This window comes from Cupressus sempervirens, chromosome 2 (assembly GCF_028749045.1).
Source record: "Cupressus sempervirens isolate cs-2001-9-10 chromosome 2, ASM2874904v1, whole genome shotgun sequence".
In the NCBI taxonomy this organism is placed as follows: Eukaryota; Viridiplantae; Streptophyta; class Pinopsida; order Cupressales; family Cupressaceae; genus Cupressus; species Cupressus sempervirens.
Window position 1 is genome coordinate 618,255,926 of NC_143119.1, and position 16,363 is coordinate 618,272,288.

Sequence of the window (16,363 nt, forward strand, 5' to 3'; positions counted from 1 at the left end):
TATCATCATCACTAGACGTTTTAGGCAAGAATAGATGTATAGAAGCTTGGTGAGTGGGTGGTGTTATTGATTTTTCCCACTAATAGAACTTTGTTTCCCTTTTGAAACTATTATTAGCATTTTCTTGTTCTTTTAAAAATGTTGCTATTTGCCCAACTGGCAACCCTTTCTTATCAGATCACTCCCACATATTAATACCTCTATCCCTAGGGCCCAAGAAATGAAGTTTGAATCTACAGTACGAGCTTCTATATTGTGCTTAGCAAAAATTACATTCCCAAACAAAACCCACATCTCCACTACAATGTGCAATTCTTGTAGTGTGTCTACATAAAGAAGACCCTTTATTAATTTTAAATTATTGAGATCCCTCCCCACCCACTGAGCTTTGACTACTTGTTGCATTTGAAAATCTGTAACAAAAAAAATTTTAAAAAAAAAATTCTTCAAATATTGTACAAAACATGAATAAATTTAAAACTTTAGAAAGACTTGAAACAATGAAGAAAAAACTAAAGAAAATGCATACCTTCAAAACTCAAATCTAACTTCAAGCAAGTGTTTATCAATCCACAATCAATCTCCTTGGTATTCAATCAATTCACTTCAAACTTGCATGAATGAGTTAGCAAAATGAGAGATCAAATGAGTCTAAAATGAGTTAGACATCAAATATAAAGGGGCATTTCAGTGTTAGGTAGGAAAAAATAATTAAAAATACCTTTTTCATGTTTTTTTGGGCCCACATTGTATTTGGCCCACGGTTCTGCAGATTTGTGAATCTGCTAGGACCCGTAGGGTCAAACACAGACACTACGAGAACCGGTTTGTAGACCCGAACCGGTTATGGACCTAGACTTAACTCACGCCCCGGATGAGTGAATTCGATAACTAGGATAACCTATATACTCCCTCAATTCATGAGGGACTCCCATGATGCATTTCTTTTTAACAAATATAAGCAATTGGAAAGACTTTTTCAGCAATAACTGATTTGTAATCCAACATTGATCTTCTTAAACTTTTTTCAGCAATAACTCTTTTCTTAGTTTCTCCAAAGACTTTGTCTTGGAGAGTTTGCAAAAGCTTTTGTAGAGAAGAGAGGCATTTAAACTTTAGATACTTTTTATTGTTTCAATGAATTATAACTATGAACATATGAAATTGAAATTTGAACTCTCATTTCATTCACCATACTATGTTCCTATTCTATGATGATGCGATTTGATTCATTTGATGCCATGGTTTATGATGATTTGATGAATGACATTGATCATTGGTTCAAAGATGTTAGTTTTTAGATTTATAATTATTAATGTTATTATGTTGCTATGATGAATGTTACAATGTTATGTAATTCTGAAATTCATGAATATATTTGAAATTTCAGATTACCATATATACATGGTAGCTGTCCCCTATCATCCCCTGCTCAGAAAAAAACATCCTAGATGTAGCCAGTTACTCATATTTGGATTGGGATGTAGCAAAAGGATAGGAAATCAAATAGAACTTCAGTATTCACTCATATATGTATCAATCATCGAGCCCACAAAAATGCTAATACAACATTAAATGCAAACTGAATGCAATAGAAGTTATGGTGAAGTTACAAGTTTATATCAGCTATTCTACGCATGGAAATTAAACTATATAGAGGTCTTAGTATAAGTACACAACCAAAGGTTATCTTCTAGAGAAATTTGAGGATACCATCCCATGATAGAGCTTTTAATTCATTACCAACTTAAAATCTACATCTCCATTACTACAGTAGACCAAGTTTCAAGTCAAATTATATTGACTATCCTAGTTGTAACATAAGTGTTGCACCGCACCATCCTAAAGGACACTCAGTCTTTTGACTAACATTGAGTTGAGTAGTATGGAGACAGCTCCAATGGCTCCATTATTCTTGTTGTAACTATTATTGTTTTTCTGTTATATTTTCCATGATTGAATTATGTTATTACTTGCAATATAATTAACCATTATAAAATTTAATCTTGGTTCGAGTTACTAAGCATGCCAACCTAAATTAGAAAGTAAATTTGTATTTCAATTGAATGTTATGGATGACCATTTGCAAAAAATAATTAAAAATTTCTAATTGTCTTGCTTACCAAAATGTTTTTAATGCTTCCATATAAAACTTATACCGATGCTAAGCATTGATGGGATGCCATTGGCCAGTGTTGTGTCAAACTTTATCCCAATGACATCACCTTTATAACATTGTAAAATGATTACTTATGTATTACTTTTATTATATTGATGTGGGTCTAGTGTAATATTTTATTACAAGTATTTTTGAACACCTTTAAATAGGAGTTTAGAAAAGGAAACTCATTAAATGGGCGAATATAAAGTGAAGAGATTTAACAGAAAAATTCATTGTTATTGTTGTCAAACCCTTTTCATAAAGTTTGAGCATTCCTGTTTTCTCAGCATGTTGAAGGAGGAAAACCCTTTGGTGTAAAGAATCGGAACTCAAAAACTTTCTTGGTTTCCATTTTTGTTGTGAAAATGAAAACCCTCTTGTCCATTTGAGATGATTCCTCCAAGGATAACATTTGTGTGTAAATTTGCAATTGAACTCAGATTCAATTTGGTGATAAAAGAATCGAATCCTAAACTGTTGAAACAAATAGCTTTGGTTCAGACAATTACGCTGATCATATGAGAATATACTCATGTATATGTACATGTCAATATGTTGAACACCGATATGTACCTATACATGAATATAATCTGCATTTACTTACAGTGATCGCAGCATTCAGAACCGATGATGAATATCATGATTGAGTAATATCTGAGAAATGATCTCAGTAATAATTGTATTTAAATTGATTGTTAAATGATTGCAATGGACTTAGTTAAAGTCTTGAAGTCATTCATTTTGTTATGACTAATCACATCGGGTGTGACCATTCCACCGATCGGGTGCATCAGTGAATGGTCATGTCTCCATTTGGAGACATGCCCATTCACCCATGTACCCGTCTAGACTTGTATACATATTGTATGTCGCCCGATATTGCAAATATAGAAATTGATTAATGTATGCAGATCGAAGGCAGTACAGACATCGAACTTGAAGGAATATTTATATCATTTTTGTATTGCGATTATATATACTGTGCAGCACTTTGGATTCTTCATTGGCATTGACTGTACCTGCAAGAAATATACATACTTCAGCACTGTTAAAAGAAATCTGTAAGTAAACTTTACATAAACACTTAATTTTTTTTACTCAAGCCTTTCATTATTAAATTGTAACTTTAATGATCTTTTTGTATATTTTAATTAGAGGTGTTGGATCCCTAGGTTATAGCCCAATGGGGCAATCTTTATGAGGCCGTGGATAGGGCCAAGGAATCTATAAAAAAATAATACAAGGAGGATAAAATCTCAAATATTATTCCATTTGGGAAAATTATTGATAGGAGTTGCAACAAGCAGCTTCCCCAACCCAGTCATACAGGTAGATATTTCCTCAACCACTGTTTTTTCTTCTTGGACTCCTACTCTGACCCTGATGGAGGAGTTCACAAAAGGCCTCACTACATGCATGAAGAGGATGACACATAAGATTGGGGTGAATATCTTGTTGTGATTGAATTGAAAACTTACTATGAAGCAAGTGGCAGGTTATTCTCTTCAGAGCTGCCAAAAAGAGGAAGAACTCAAACCCCAGGTATAATATTTGAAGTCTTTCACATGCATGATAAGTAGATAATTTTTTTTTACTTATCTTTATAACTCTTCAATATTTTATTTCACAGATGCTCAGTGGAATTGGGGTGTAAAAGCCCCAAATTTCCCAAAAATTGCTCTTTGAAACTTGTGCTAATCTTGTAGCTCATCAAATTGTGAGTGCAATTGGAGCTTGTTTGAGGTCATCCACATGAAGAAGAGGAAAAAGTTAGCTCAAAAAAGACTAAATGACCTTGTCTTTGTGCAACCTAATCTTTGGTTTCCCACAATGAAGAAGGTAGAGGAAACACCAGTTGGTCCAATAGATTTGGATGATATAGATCCTTACAATGATTGGCAGCATAGGAGCAACCTCCATTGTTTACAGAGGATGACATATATAATTTGGAAAGGCAGATTATGGAGGAGGGGCTAGGAATTGGATTCATGCTGGAAGACATTGGGAAGAATGAGGAGGTTAAGGATGATGAAGATTCATTACCAATCCCAACATCTACAACTAGGATGGAGTTTGAGCCATAGGCAATCGTGCCAAGCAAGGAGGCACAACCACAGTGGATTCCTATGACTGGACCCTCTACCTCTCCCCTAATTTTTACTAGAGTTGAGAAGAAGAAGATGTAGATTGTTTTGGTGTTGTACTCATACTTTTACAAAAACAATTTTCTATTTTAATTTTGCTTCAGACTACCAAGCTGTTAGCCATCAACATTGCACATGAGGATGTCACTTTGTATCCAATTTGTATTTAAATATTTTTTTTCCTTTTTGTACTCATCTATTGACTCATTGGATGCATCTCCTCATTGATTTTTTAAAAATGCATTTCTAATTGACTTCAAGCAAATTTTTATGTTGTTGAAATTTTTTGCCAAGTTTTGTTGGGTCTTGGTTAGTTTCAACTATGTGTATGGCATTCATTTTGTTGTCCCAAAGTGTGTACCGCACCAAAAACCATCCTCCTTGAGGTTTCAAACTGTCCCAACTGAAGTGCTTCTGATAACAATAAAAAAGTCAGAATTTTCAGAATTTAGGAAAGCACCAAATATAGCCAAGTAATTACTGTCAACAATCAGAATATCAGAGCTCTCTGAGTTTAGAACTTTAGAGCAGCATCAAGTCCAAATAAGAATTTCTGTCAACAATAAGAAAATCTGAACTTTCTGACTTTAGGGCAGAATTATGCCAAATCAAGAAATTACCCTCCTTATGATGAGATGTCAAAACACAAGGAGATCTGTTTCATTTTGAATTGTCACTATCATATCCACAAGAAGCATCCAACTGAAATGTATCTTCGAAAACCTCTTCTTTACAAAGATCCTCCATCCCTTTTACCATTTGTTTAATGTCTCTAACTCTTGCATGAGTTTCATCTTTCTTAGCTCTGATTGCAAAAGATGATTGAGTGTCTAATCCAAATGAAGAATGTGTCAAGAAAAGATCGTCAACCTGATCTTGTGATTGTTGAAGGGCCATTTGTTCGCTCTTAAATAATCCATAGCAACCTTAATCTCATAGTAAAGCTTATCTACTTCATCTTCCTTTCTTCTGAATCCATCATAACATATCTCATTAAGTAGAAGGAGATGATCCCTATCTGAAAGTAGGTGTAGTAAATCTGATTTTATTACAATCAAAGCTTCTTTGAGTCCGTATAAGTCTGCAACAGATATTTCTCCTTCAAGGCTTTTGTGACCTCCTTGAGCTTTCTACAAATATTATGCCATCTTCTAATGAGTATCATCAATGTGAGAGTGCAATAGTCATGTCTTCATTTAGCCTCAGTTGCAACTTCTGAACCAAAAGTTATAAGTTGTCTACAACTCCATCAACAGAATTTCTTCCACCGAAGTCATGCTCAAACAAATGATTATCAACATGACTGTGAATAGGGTTTTTTTTATCATGCTCCTCTTCAACCGCTGTTGTGAAATCAGATTGTGGACAATCAGCATTTCCATCTTCCATCAAATACCAAAGCACTCTTGGTTGTCATCAATATAATGCTCGTGTGCTGACAAGGAACTGCAGGTTAAACTTGGGAAATCAGAATTATACTCCCTTGAAATGTCTTTGTCATTCCTTAATGTATCTTCAGGAAGTGCTGGTATGTGAGGTTGAAAGTCGCATGTTCCCAGGGATACCTAAGCTGTTCTAGGACTGATCCAGCCTTGCATCTCCTTAGCTAATATAATATTTTCCTCCAACCAATTCCATGGCAACGCATCTCATGTGTTGTACACATACACACCTCATTGCAAATGGGGACCCCTCTTTTTTTCACTTTCTATCTATTTACCTTAGTTATCCTTAGCTTGGCCATGATTTGGGTTTTCTAAGTCACCAAGCTCTTAGGGAATAGGTAAATCAAGTTGGGAATTCCTAGGTTGAGATTTGGAAAGAAGAAATACTCCAAGGATTGAAATCTATGTTTGAAGTTGAAATCTAGAATTGGACCATCAAAAGCCATTGTCCAAATTGTAAGATCTAAACACTAAGACAACCCTTGAGTATGAGAAATAGAGTAAGACCACGAAGTTTGCCTCATGAGTATGGAGTTGAGAAGGTCATGGAAATAAGAATTAACAAAGTTGGGAGTGAAAAGTTCACTAGGTATATCAGTTGTCAAAGTGGTTGCAAAATGTTGTTAAGGTTGGAAATCAAGGTCTAAAAAGTGAAATTTGTAAAATTCTAAGAAAAGAAATGAAAACTAAGAAAAAATGCTAAGCGAGGGAGATAGAAAAAAGTCCTAACTTAAAAGGAAAAACAATGGAAAAAAATCCAAAAAACCTCATTTGGAAAATTAAAAACTTCAAGAAAATTCTTAAATTCCAGCTCAGATTTCAGTTTTTCCTTTCATTTTCATCTAAATATTGCCTTTGCAAGATCACTTTGTAGTGACCCAGCTCAAAACTGATCACAAACTGCCCTTATTTGCTACTTGTTATTTTGTCAAACAGTTCATGTGCAACCTTGTGACTTGCTGATATAGCGTTTCCGTTTGAAGTTGCTTGATAGAAATGGTTGCTAAGATTGTTTTTTTTTTTAAACTTCTACGATTACTATGCAAGCTCCTCAATATGATGCTACCTTTTAATGCATAAAATACTAAGGAAATTTGATACATCTACAGCCAAGACATTTTTACAAACACTTGGCATGCAATCTGAACTGGGCTGCTGAAGATTAAGACTGGATATGTACTATGAAATTTCATCAAACATTTGGCAACTATACTGCTGGAAGTAAATAACTGATTTTAGGAACTGTTGAGCAATAAATTAACTCGATGAAGCAAAAACAGTGCCAATATGTAGCCCTTCTTAGAACAATTGCATCTTCAGATTTGGCAAACTATTTGGTACCAAGAAACTAGTTACAAAATTATGCAATGCTGGTACTGATTACAAAGATCTATCAAGCTCATTGAACAAGGTGTACAGTGATTATATAGCTGGGTACAAAACTGAGACTGAATTCAACAAACAATGCAAACCCTCATTACTCCTACTGCCTACTGATACTTGGCTATTGCAATGATAATAGAAGAACCTGGTACTGATGTAACTGCAGACGGTCATATGCTGATGAAGAACAACAAATTTGCACTTCCCCAAACTGTCCTTTGCTGTAGGTCGTACATTGTTCTGAAGCAGGCCGTATAGTATGGCACTGTACTGAAAATGTATTAATTTTTGCCTTCAACACTAGCAGCCGAAAATGGTACAGACTGAAACGCCCAGTCTATTGGAATGCTTTAAAAATGATTGCATGAGATTTGGACCAATATTGATGACCCAATGATGATAAAATGTAATCCCAGCCAGACTTCCGAAAATCACCAGTTGATATCAGATTTGCAATGAATCTTCATGTGAAGCCCTCCAATTGAACAATGATGCAATCTCTCACCAAAAAGAACTCCAGAAATATCAAACCTCAGTCCAAGTCTGAAACTCAATGAAGCTCAACATGAAATGGCCGAATACCACTTCCAATGTGCAACCCTTCAGAAGGTCTTTCACTTCCTCAATTACGCAATCTCTTGAGAGGTATCGTTCTCAAGGATTATGCTGAATATTTGCAGACCTAGATGGTGCCACAAATGCTCATAGAGAGAGGTAGTAGAATCATCAAATCAATTCTATCCAAATGAGAGGCCAAGCTCTCTATTTATTTACTTTTCTAAGAAGTTACTAAGGACTTCTAGAAGCATCCTTTTCTAAGAAGTTACTAAGAACTTCTAGAAACATCCATTATAAAATCCCATTATAATGCACTTTTATAACAAATAATTTTATAAAATAAAAAGTGCAATCTCAACTTAAAATTATAACATGTAGGCCGCGTATAAAAAGTAATGATAAAATAATATCTCCAAGAGCATAATAAGCCATCCAATCCTCAAATAAACGCCAGAATGACTCTCTCATCACAACCACCAGTCTATGAGAGTCTGTGATAGACTAATTCGGCACGCAAAACGATGTCAGCCAAAACGGAGACATTTCAGTCTGCCCTTCTTGAAATTGCTTGTCCCCAAGCAATGGCCGAACAACAAACCAGTCGCTCCATCTGGATCCCAAATGTAGTCATGAACTATACTGTTGTCAATCAACGTAGGCTCCTGCAACAACCTCTAAAATATAACCAAGAGGAATCCATGAATGAATCATGAATCACTGTGCAACTGAACTCCAAATCCACTACTGCCATAGTTAGGAACCCACGAGGCACAAACTGTCGAAATATCAGACCCCAAGTAGAGTAGATCACCCAAACTATCAACATAATAAACACCATCCACACAACCCACCGTGTTATGCGGAATGCACACTCCAACTTTGCTACAATGGTGACCACTCCCACATGAAACTGCACCAAATACAGAGAATCCACACACTGTACACCTACTGCAGTTAACACAACTTTGCAGATCACCGGCCATTGTCTCATAACCATAATACCCATGCACTGCTGATGGTGAATAGTCATTACACGATAGATAGCAAAAACGAGAGCCCAGACCAAACTTGTCTGCCATCAATTCCTCAACACATGGTTCAAAAGCAAACCGATGAACATATCCTGCAATATAATGCCAGTAAAAAGAACCAATCCCAGTTAAAGACTCATCCTACAGACGTAATACGACCAATTGTGACTGATCATCAGCTAAGTCAGAGGATGATATAGCCAAGGGCGTAGAATCAACAACAACATCACTAGTTTCTGTGCCCTCCAAGTCAAACATACCACAATGCTCAGCTGCAGCACCCAACTCAACTGAACTTGCCTCCAGTGGAAACGAACCAAATATGCCAATACTAGTGTCGTGGACAAATATATCCTCATCTCCACTGCCTCTATCAACCTCAACCATGGACATCTTTGGATCACCAAACACCACGGTCTGTGACTGTACAGAATCTGGTAAAGACTGAAGTCGTTCTAACTCCATGGTCACCTCAGCTAAATGAAACTGTGACTCCTCGAAAGCCAACTGTGTACTCTCAAGAAACTCAGAAGTCACCTCGAGCTGCTGATTGAGCTCACTCACCTCATCTTCCTTGACCAATAATGTGTCATATGTTGTACTGCCCCACTCCATAAGATAATCTCTGTTGGCTACCAACTGAATATAATTCTGTCTCAGAATCCAAATAGCCTCCCATAAAGAGTGGATCTTTGTCAAGGAAAGATAACTGCCTCCCTGCTCATCACTAGTAGGAGAACCCCATCCATAAACTGCTAACAACTGACGAGTAGCATCGAAATGCTCGCAAGCAATAGAAATGTCTCGCTCGCCAACTCTCAACTGACTAGACACATGATTGTGCTGACTGGTTGAACTCCTATACTCTACCCCTGGTACACTGTCCAAAGGAGTAACCTCAGAATAACTATCATCTGTAATACTGCCATCCAAATTCTGCAGACCAATTGCTGAACTCGTATCATCAAATGGAGCCACTGAAGCATCAACATCAAAAACCTCCGTAGCAAAAGAAATTGCTGAGGAGACTAAGTCCTCAAAACTATCCACAACATTCCCTTGGGTGTCATCTGTAATAATTAGATCCTGGGACTCTTCAGTAAACTCTGTCATATCTGAGAGATCATCAACCCATCCCAACAAGAATGGTCGACTGGATACATGAACAATGCCCAACACAAGTGTGTAAAAACTAATTCCAACATCAAACAAGCTGCTGGCATGGATGAGAACTACACCTGGCAAACTACTAATCAAGTCCATGATGGTGCAACAGATACTACTACCAAAGAATAATAGATATCTCTGGTCAAAATGATCCCAAGTACTAAGATAAGGATCCCAGCATCTAATCCATGAACGGAAACCAATTGGCAATTCAAGTAAACTTCTCACCTGAGTAATGTGAACAATACCAACTGACTTCACGCACCTGTCTACAATCTCTGAATTCGGAGTGTGAATGTTAGACATACTCATCATCATCAACATGTGACCTGACTGTAAAAGAAAACTGAGTCCCTACTATACGCGCTAACTCTCGAACTGAACTCACCTCAAGACAAAGCTCGTCCACATGTCTCTCAAAATCCTGGAGAGCCAACTAAGTACACACCAAGGAATTTTGAGTATCCTCCAACTCATGAGAAAGCCGATCAACCTCCTCCTCCTCCTTCAATGCATCTAAATAGATCCCTGCAAGATTAAGGAGATGATCGCGATCTAAAAGTAGGTGTATGTAACTTACCTTCATTGCCTCTATGCCTTCCTTGATCTGCTGTAAGTCGTCACAAGAAGAACCTGTTGTGACTCCTTTCTGTCTCTCCTGCAATTGAATCATCCAAATGTGATTCTCAATCAATCTATGCATCTTGTCATGATGAGATAAAACCATGGCAATATCTTTGTCCCTTGTCTTCAGCTGGCTTGCCAAACCAAGTGAAGAGCTACTAGCCTCTATCTCATGTGAAGAAGCATCCAACTGTGCCTGATACTCATTTTCTACAAAGTTCCTAATGCTCACTTTCTGATCAATTGTACTATCCTCAAGCATGACAGTATCCTCAATTGCTATAACTTCATCCAGCCCAACTGTACTGGAATCACTATTCGTGTCAATCACGCAATCCGGTGTGCCTGTGATATCACCTTCTGATGCAACTGGCTCAACCTACACAACATCTATAACCCCTTCTGCCTGTGAAGATGATGCAAATAAACCATTACCTGAAGATGTGCTAATGTCTCCCTGTATCGAATCCGCATGTCTGTTAAACTCCTCATACAAGTTTATGTCTGTCATAGGGAAGGTACAATCCTTAGGCCTATCAATTAGGCTCTTTAACCACGTACATGCCATAGGTGACAAATTCCTCTCTTTTGTCCAAACATACCATAAGTCTTCTGCCAAAAGTTTAGAAATTTCATCCTCCCCCTCAAACAAGATTGTGAACATGATGGAGTGCATCGATGCCAATACCTTGCTGGGATGAAACTTGTCCTTAATATTCCAAAATGTATTAAACATCTTGTGAATGTCACCAATACAACCTATTGCCAGCATAATATTTTCAAATCTGCACCTTGCAAATACTTCAAGTAATCTTGCCCTCTTTGTGAAATAAGGGTCCCAGATGTTGTCCAACTTTTCGAAGCTTTTTACCATGGCATGAAGTACCTCTCTCATAATTTGTTCGTCATAAGAATCAAGGCCAGCTATTATCCTAATGATTTCACTAATGCAAGAGAGAGTTGTAAGTCTTATTACCTCATCATGATGTCTCAATAATCGGGGCTTAACCAACGAACCAAATGCTGGAGATAAAGTTGTTTGCATAGCATCGGGTCTTGACTGATCAAACTTGCCTAAATAAGTTTCCAACTCCTCCAAAGTTCTTAGAAGGTCCTTTGTTCACTGAAATGGACAATCTAATTTCTTCTTTACATTGTGCATTCTTTCTTCCAAATCCTTGTCTCCTGTTAAACCCATACTGTTAATTGAATTCAATCTGAAATAACCCAATCAGTCCGGCAGGAAACCGCTATGATACCACTGTAGTGACCCAGCTCAAAACTGATCACAAACTGCCCTTATTTGCTACTTGTTATTTTGTCAAACAGTTCATGTGCAACCTTGTGACTTGCTGATATAGCATTTCCGTTTGAAGTTGCTTGATAGAAATGGTTGCTAAGATTTTTATTTTTTTTAAACTTCTACAATTACTATGCAAGCTCCTCAATATGATGCTACCTTTTAATGCATAAAATACTAAGGAAATTTGATACATCTACAGCCAAGACATTTTTACAAACACTTGGCATGCAATCTGAACTGGGCTGCTGAAGATTAAGACTGGATATGTACTATGAAATTTCATCAAACATTTGGCAACTATACTGCTGGAAGTAAGTAACTGATTTTAGGAACTGTTGAGCAATAAATTAACTCGATGAAGCAAAAACAGTGCCAATATGTAGCCCTTCTTAGAACAATTGCATCTTCAGATTTGGCAAACTATTTGGTACCAAGAAACTACTTACAAAATTATGCAATGCTGGGACTGATTACAAAGATCTATCGAGCTCATTGAACAAGGTGTACAGTGATTATATAGCTGGGCACAAAACTGAGACTGAATTCAACAAACAATGCAAACCCTCATTACTCCTACTGCCTACTGATACTTAGCTATTGCAATGATAATAGAAGAACCTGGTACTGATGTAACTGCAGATGGTCATATGCTGATGAAGAACAACAAATTTGCACTTCCCCAAACTGTCCTTTGCTGCAGGTCATACATTGTTCTGAAGCAGGCTGTACAGTACGGCACTGTACTGAAAATGTATTAATTTTTGCCTTCAATACTGGCAGCAGAAAATGGTACAGACTGAAATGCCCAGGCTATTGGAATGCTTTAAAAATGATTGCATGAGATTTGGACCAATATTGATGACCCAATGATGATAAAATGTAATCCCAGCCAGACTTCCGAAAATCACCAGTTGATATCAGATTTGCAATGAATCTTCTTGTGAAGCCCTCCAATTGAACAATGATGCAATCCCTCACCAAAAAAGAACTCCAGAAATATCAAACCTCAATCCAAGTCTGAAACTCAATGAAGCTCAACATGAAATGGCCGAATACCACTTCCAATGTGCAACCCTTCAGAAGGTCTTTCACTTTCTCAGTTATGCAATCTCTTGAGAGGTATCGTTCTCAAGGATTATGCTGAATATTTGCAGACCTAGATGGTGCCACAAATGCTCATAGAGAGAGGTAGTAGAATCATCAAATCAAGTCTATCCAAATGAGAGGCCAAGCCCTCTATTTATTTACTTTTCTAAGAAGTTACTAAGGACTTCTAGAAGCATCCTTTTCTAAGAAGTTACTAAGAACTTCTAGAAACATCCATTATAAAATCCCATTATAATGCACTTTTATAACAAATAATTTTATAAAATAAAAAGTGCAATCTCAACTTAAAATTATAACATGTAGGCTGCATATAAAAAGTGATGATAAAATAATATCTCCAAGGGCATAATAAGCCATCCAATCCTCAAATAAATGCCAGAATGACTCTCTCATCACAACCACCAATCTTTGAGAGTTCGTGATAGACTGATCCGGCACGCAAAATGATGTCAGCCAAAATGGGGACATTACACACTTCCATCTGAAAATCAAACTTTCTTGAACATTTCAACCTTGAAGTTTAATTTGCATCGTTAATTGCTTGAGAATCTCCACCTATAAATCTAATTTGCATCATTACTTGCTTAGGCATTTCCACCTGAAACTCTAATTTGTACCCTTAATTTCTAAGGCATTTGCACCTCAAAATCAAATTGCGGCCTTGAAAGCATGAGCATTTCCACCTAAAATTCAAATTTGCACCCTGGAGAAAAAGAAGATTTTAAAAGAAAAACACAAAAAATGTAAGAATTCAACATAGAAAGACAAGAAGAAAGAAATCAAATAGAGATGACTTTGCATGAGAATTCAAGTTTGAATTAATAATATCTAAGAGGCTTGGCCTTATCAAGAAAAATTGCAATTCAAGTTGAATCACCATCTATAGGAAATCCAAGGACATCAAATGCAATTAGATTTTAATACAAATCAAGAAAATCATAGCAGAAAGAGGCGAATTAGGTGCAAAAATCAACATTCTCCCTAATTTGCCCCATCACTAGCTATTGAACATTGCGTGCATCCTTCTAAGGGGATCTACCATTGCCTTGGTGAGAGGATCATCAACAAGAACTAAGTCTTTGTCACATCGTTCATTGTCCTTCGTTAAAGGGGAATCATGGTGTGTTGTGTTCCCAACAACTTTAGGTTAAACATCCTCAATGGTGTTGAATATATGGCGATCGATTGTAACAACCCCTAGCAGGTTATAGTTCAACAATTAAACCTTAACACATCAATTACCTTGACAAATCAGGAGTTTGACATTTTGTCCAACGAATGGTTAGCAATGCAATTATTAAATTTTATCACAACTAAGATTCTCAATAATAATACTGAATTTTGACTTAATAGACAATATCAAATCTCTTCTTCCCTTTATTTTGTAATAATTGCCACTCGTATGTTAAGATATATGCACCCACTTGTAATTAATTGCTCCCATTGAAAACAAATTAACTACATGAAATTTTGGAACTAATTAATAACTACTAGAACCTTTTTTTTTTTAATCACACACAATGTAGGTGTTCTCAGCTAGGCCTCCAATACGCTGACCCCAAGAATGAACTGGTCTTCACAATTTCCAACCGTTGACCATCACCTTTACAACTCCGGCCCCTGCTAATTGAATGCCGACCCTGATCAATGAATGTACACCCTCTAATAATGAATCGTAGGTATACAGACTAGTTGCGGCCAAGAAGGGAAGAACGCAAGAACAGTAATTAATGTTGTAGGGCACAAAATTGATGGTAACTTTTATCAGCAAACCCATAGACAGAGAGATATTGACACCCAAATTCCTTACTGAAAGTTCTTAGCCTTTAAACTCCACATAGCAAGTGTCGTCGGTAGAAACTGTGTAACCGACGGGTTCATGTTGTCAGTAAAGATTTTGTAGCCAACGGGTAGATTAATATTGTTATGTAACCAATGGACCCCTTCGGGAAGGTTTGGCGGCAAGTATTTATACCCCATCTAAAATCATTGTGAATCATTGTAAGTTGTATGTAATCTCTTGGCATATGCGAATAATAAAAGGAGTATTGTTCTTGTTCATTATCTGTGTGCATTAATTTATTTACCCATGCGGTAAAATTAACTCGCACGGCTCAGAGTGTCGAGGGAGCATGAGCGTGGAGTGAACTCTTTGTCCGCGATAAACTTCCAGAAGAGACCAAAGTTCGCAGCTGTTGCACATAAGACACCTGTACCAAACAACGCTGATGTGGGAGCGTAGAGCGCCAGTGTAGGACTGCAAAGCATCGAGGTGGAACTGCAAAGTGCCGGTGTGGGAGTGCAGAACAGTGCCAGTGTTGCAGGACCGAACAACGCCCATGCACAAAATCAAGTAGTGATGGCAGGACCAAAGGAAAAGTTGCCTGAGTTTGATGGTGATGGTATGGCCGATCCAATCCAACACTGTAAAACATGCGAAACAATTTTGAGGGCGAATGGCATAACAGATACAAACGAATGGGTTCAACAATTTTCGGCAACCCTACGGGGTGTCGCAATTGATTGTTTTGCCAATATGGATCCCCAAAAATTAACCAATTGGGACAACATTAAAAAGGAGTTTATCAACGAATTTCAACTGTTGCGCGATGACAATGAGATCGTAGCAAAGATATACAACACGAAGCAAGGCAAAAATGAAACAGTTCGAGTATATGCCAGAAAATTAAAAGACTCAATAAACAAGATGGAAAGTAAGCCGATGGATGGGCTACAAAAGAGATGGTTCGTTAAAGAACTACGTCCGAAGTTATGGAGGAAAATGAAGATTGTGTCGCCATCGTCATACATTGAAGCATACAATCGAGCAATGAACTTAGAAAGTGAGCAGAAAACAAAAAAGAAGAAGAAGAGTAGCTCATTCGATTCAGATGATGACATGTCCTCGGGAGAAGATAGCAACAATGATGAAAACAGCAACAAGAATGTCCGAGCTCTCCAGAAGGACATGATCTGCATGATGAAGGAATTTAAGAACATATATAAAGAAACGAAAGGAAGCGAGCTATGGTGCACAGAATGTAAGGCAAAAGGTCACACAAAGGGATCCTGTCCAAAGAACCAGTTCTATGAGATTTGCCAGATCATGGGACATTCCACAAAAGAATGTCCCTTCACTATGAAAACCAGAGGACCTCAGTAGGTGCTCCTCACGTAGGAGGCTTCCGTGTCAAGAGGAAGCGCAAACACCAGTAATGCAGGTGCCACATTGGAGGGTACAGAAATAATAGACATGGGCAAAACAACAACAATGCAAACAATAACAATAACAATGGTAGCCGAAGTCAAATTCAATACAATCCGAACAGTCAACCGATGGTTCAATGCCGAACATGTAATTTGTCGAACCACTTTGCCTGAGACTGTAAAACGGCAAACACACCAAAATTATTATGCAGATGGTGTGGACCCGACGATCG

General features: G+C 37.3%; 1 protein-coding gene across 1 annotated transcript in view; it reads right to left on the bottom strand.

Moving 5' to 3' along the window:
- LOC149574897 (P-loop containing nucleoside triphosphate hydrolases superfamily protein) overlaps positions 1 to 16,363 on the bottom strand; it is a 107,355-nt gene that overhangs the window by 62,283 nt on the left and 28,709 nt on the right. The gene's annotated exons all lie outside the window — the stretch shown is intronic.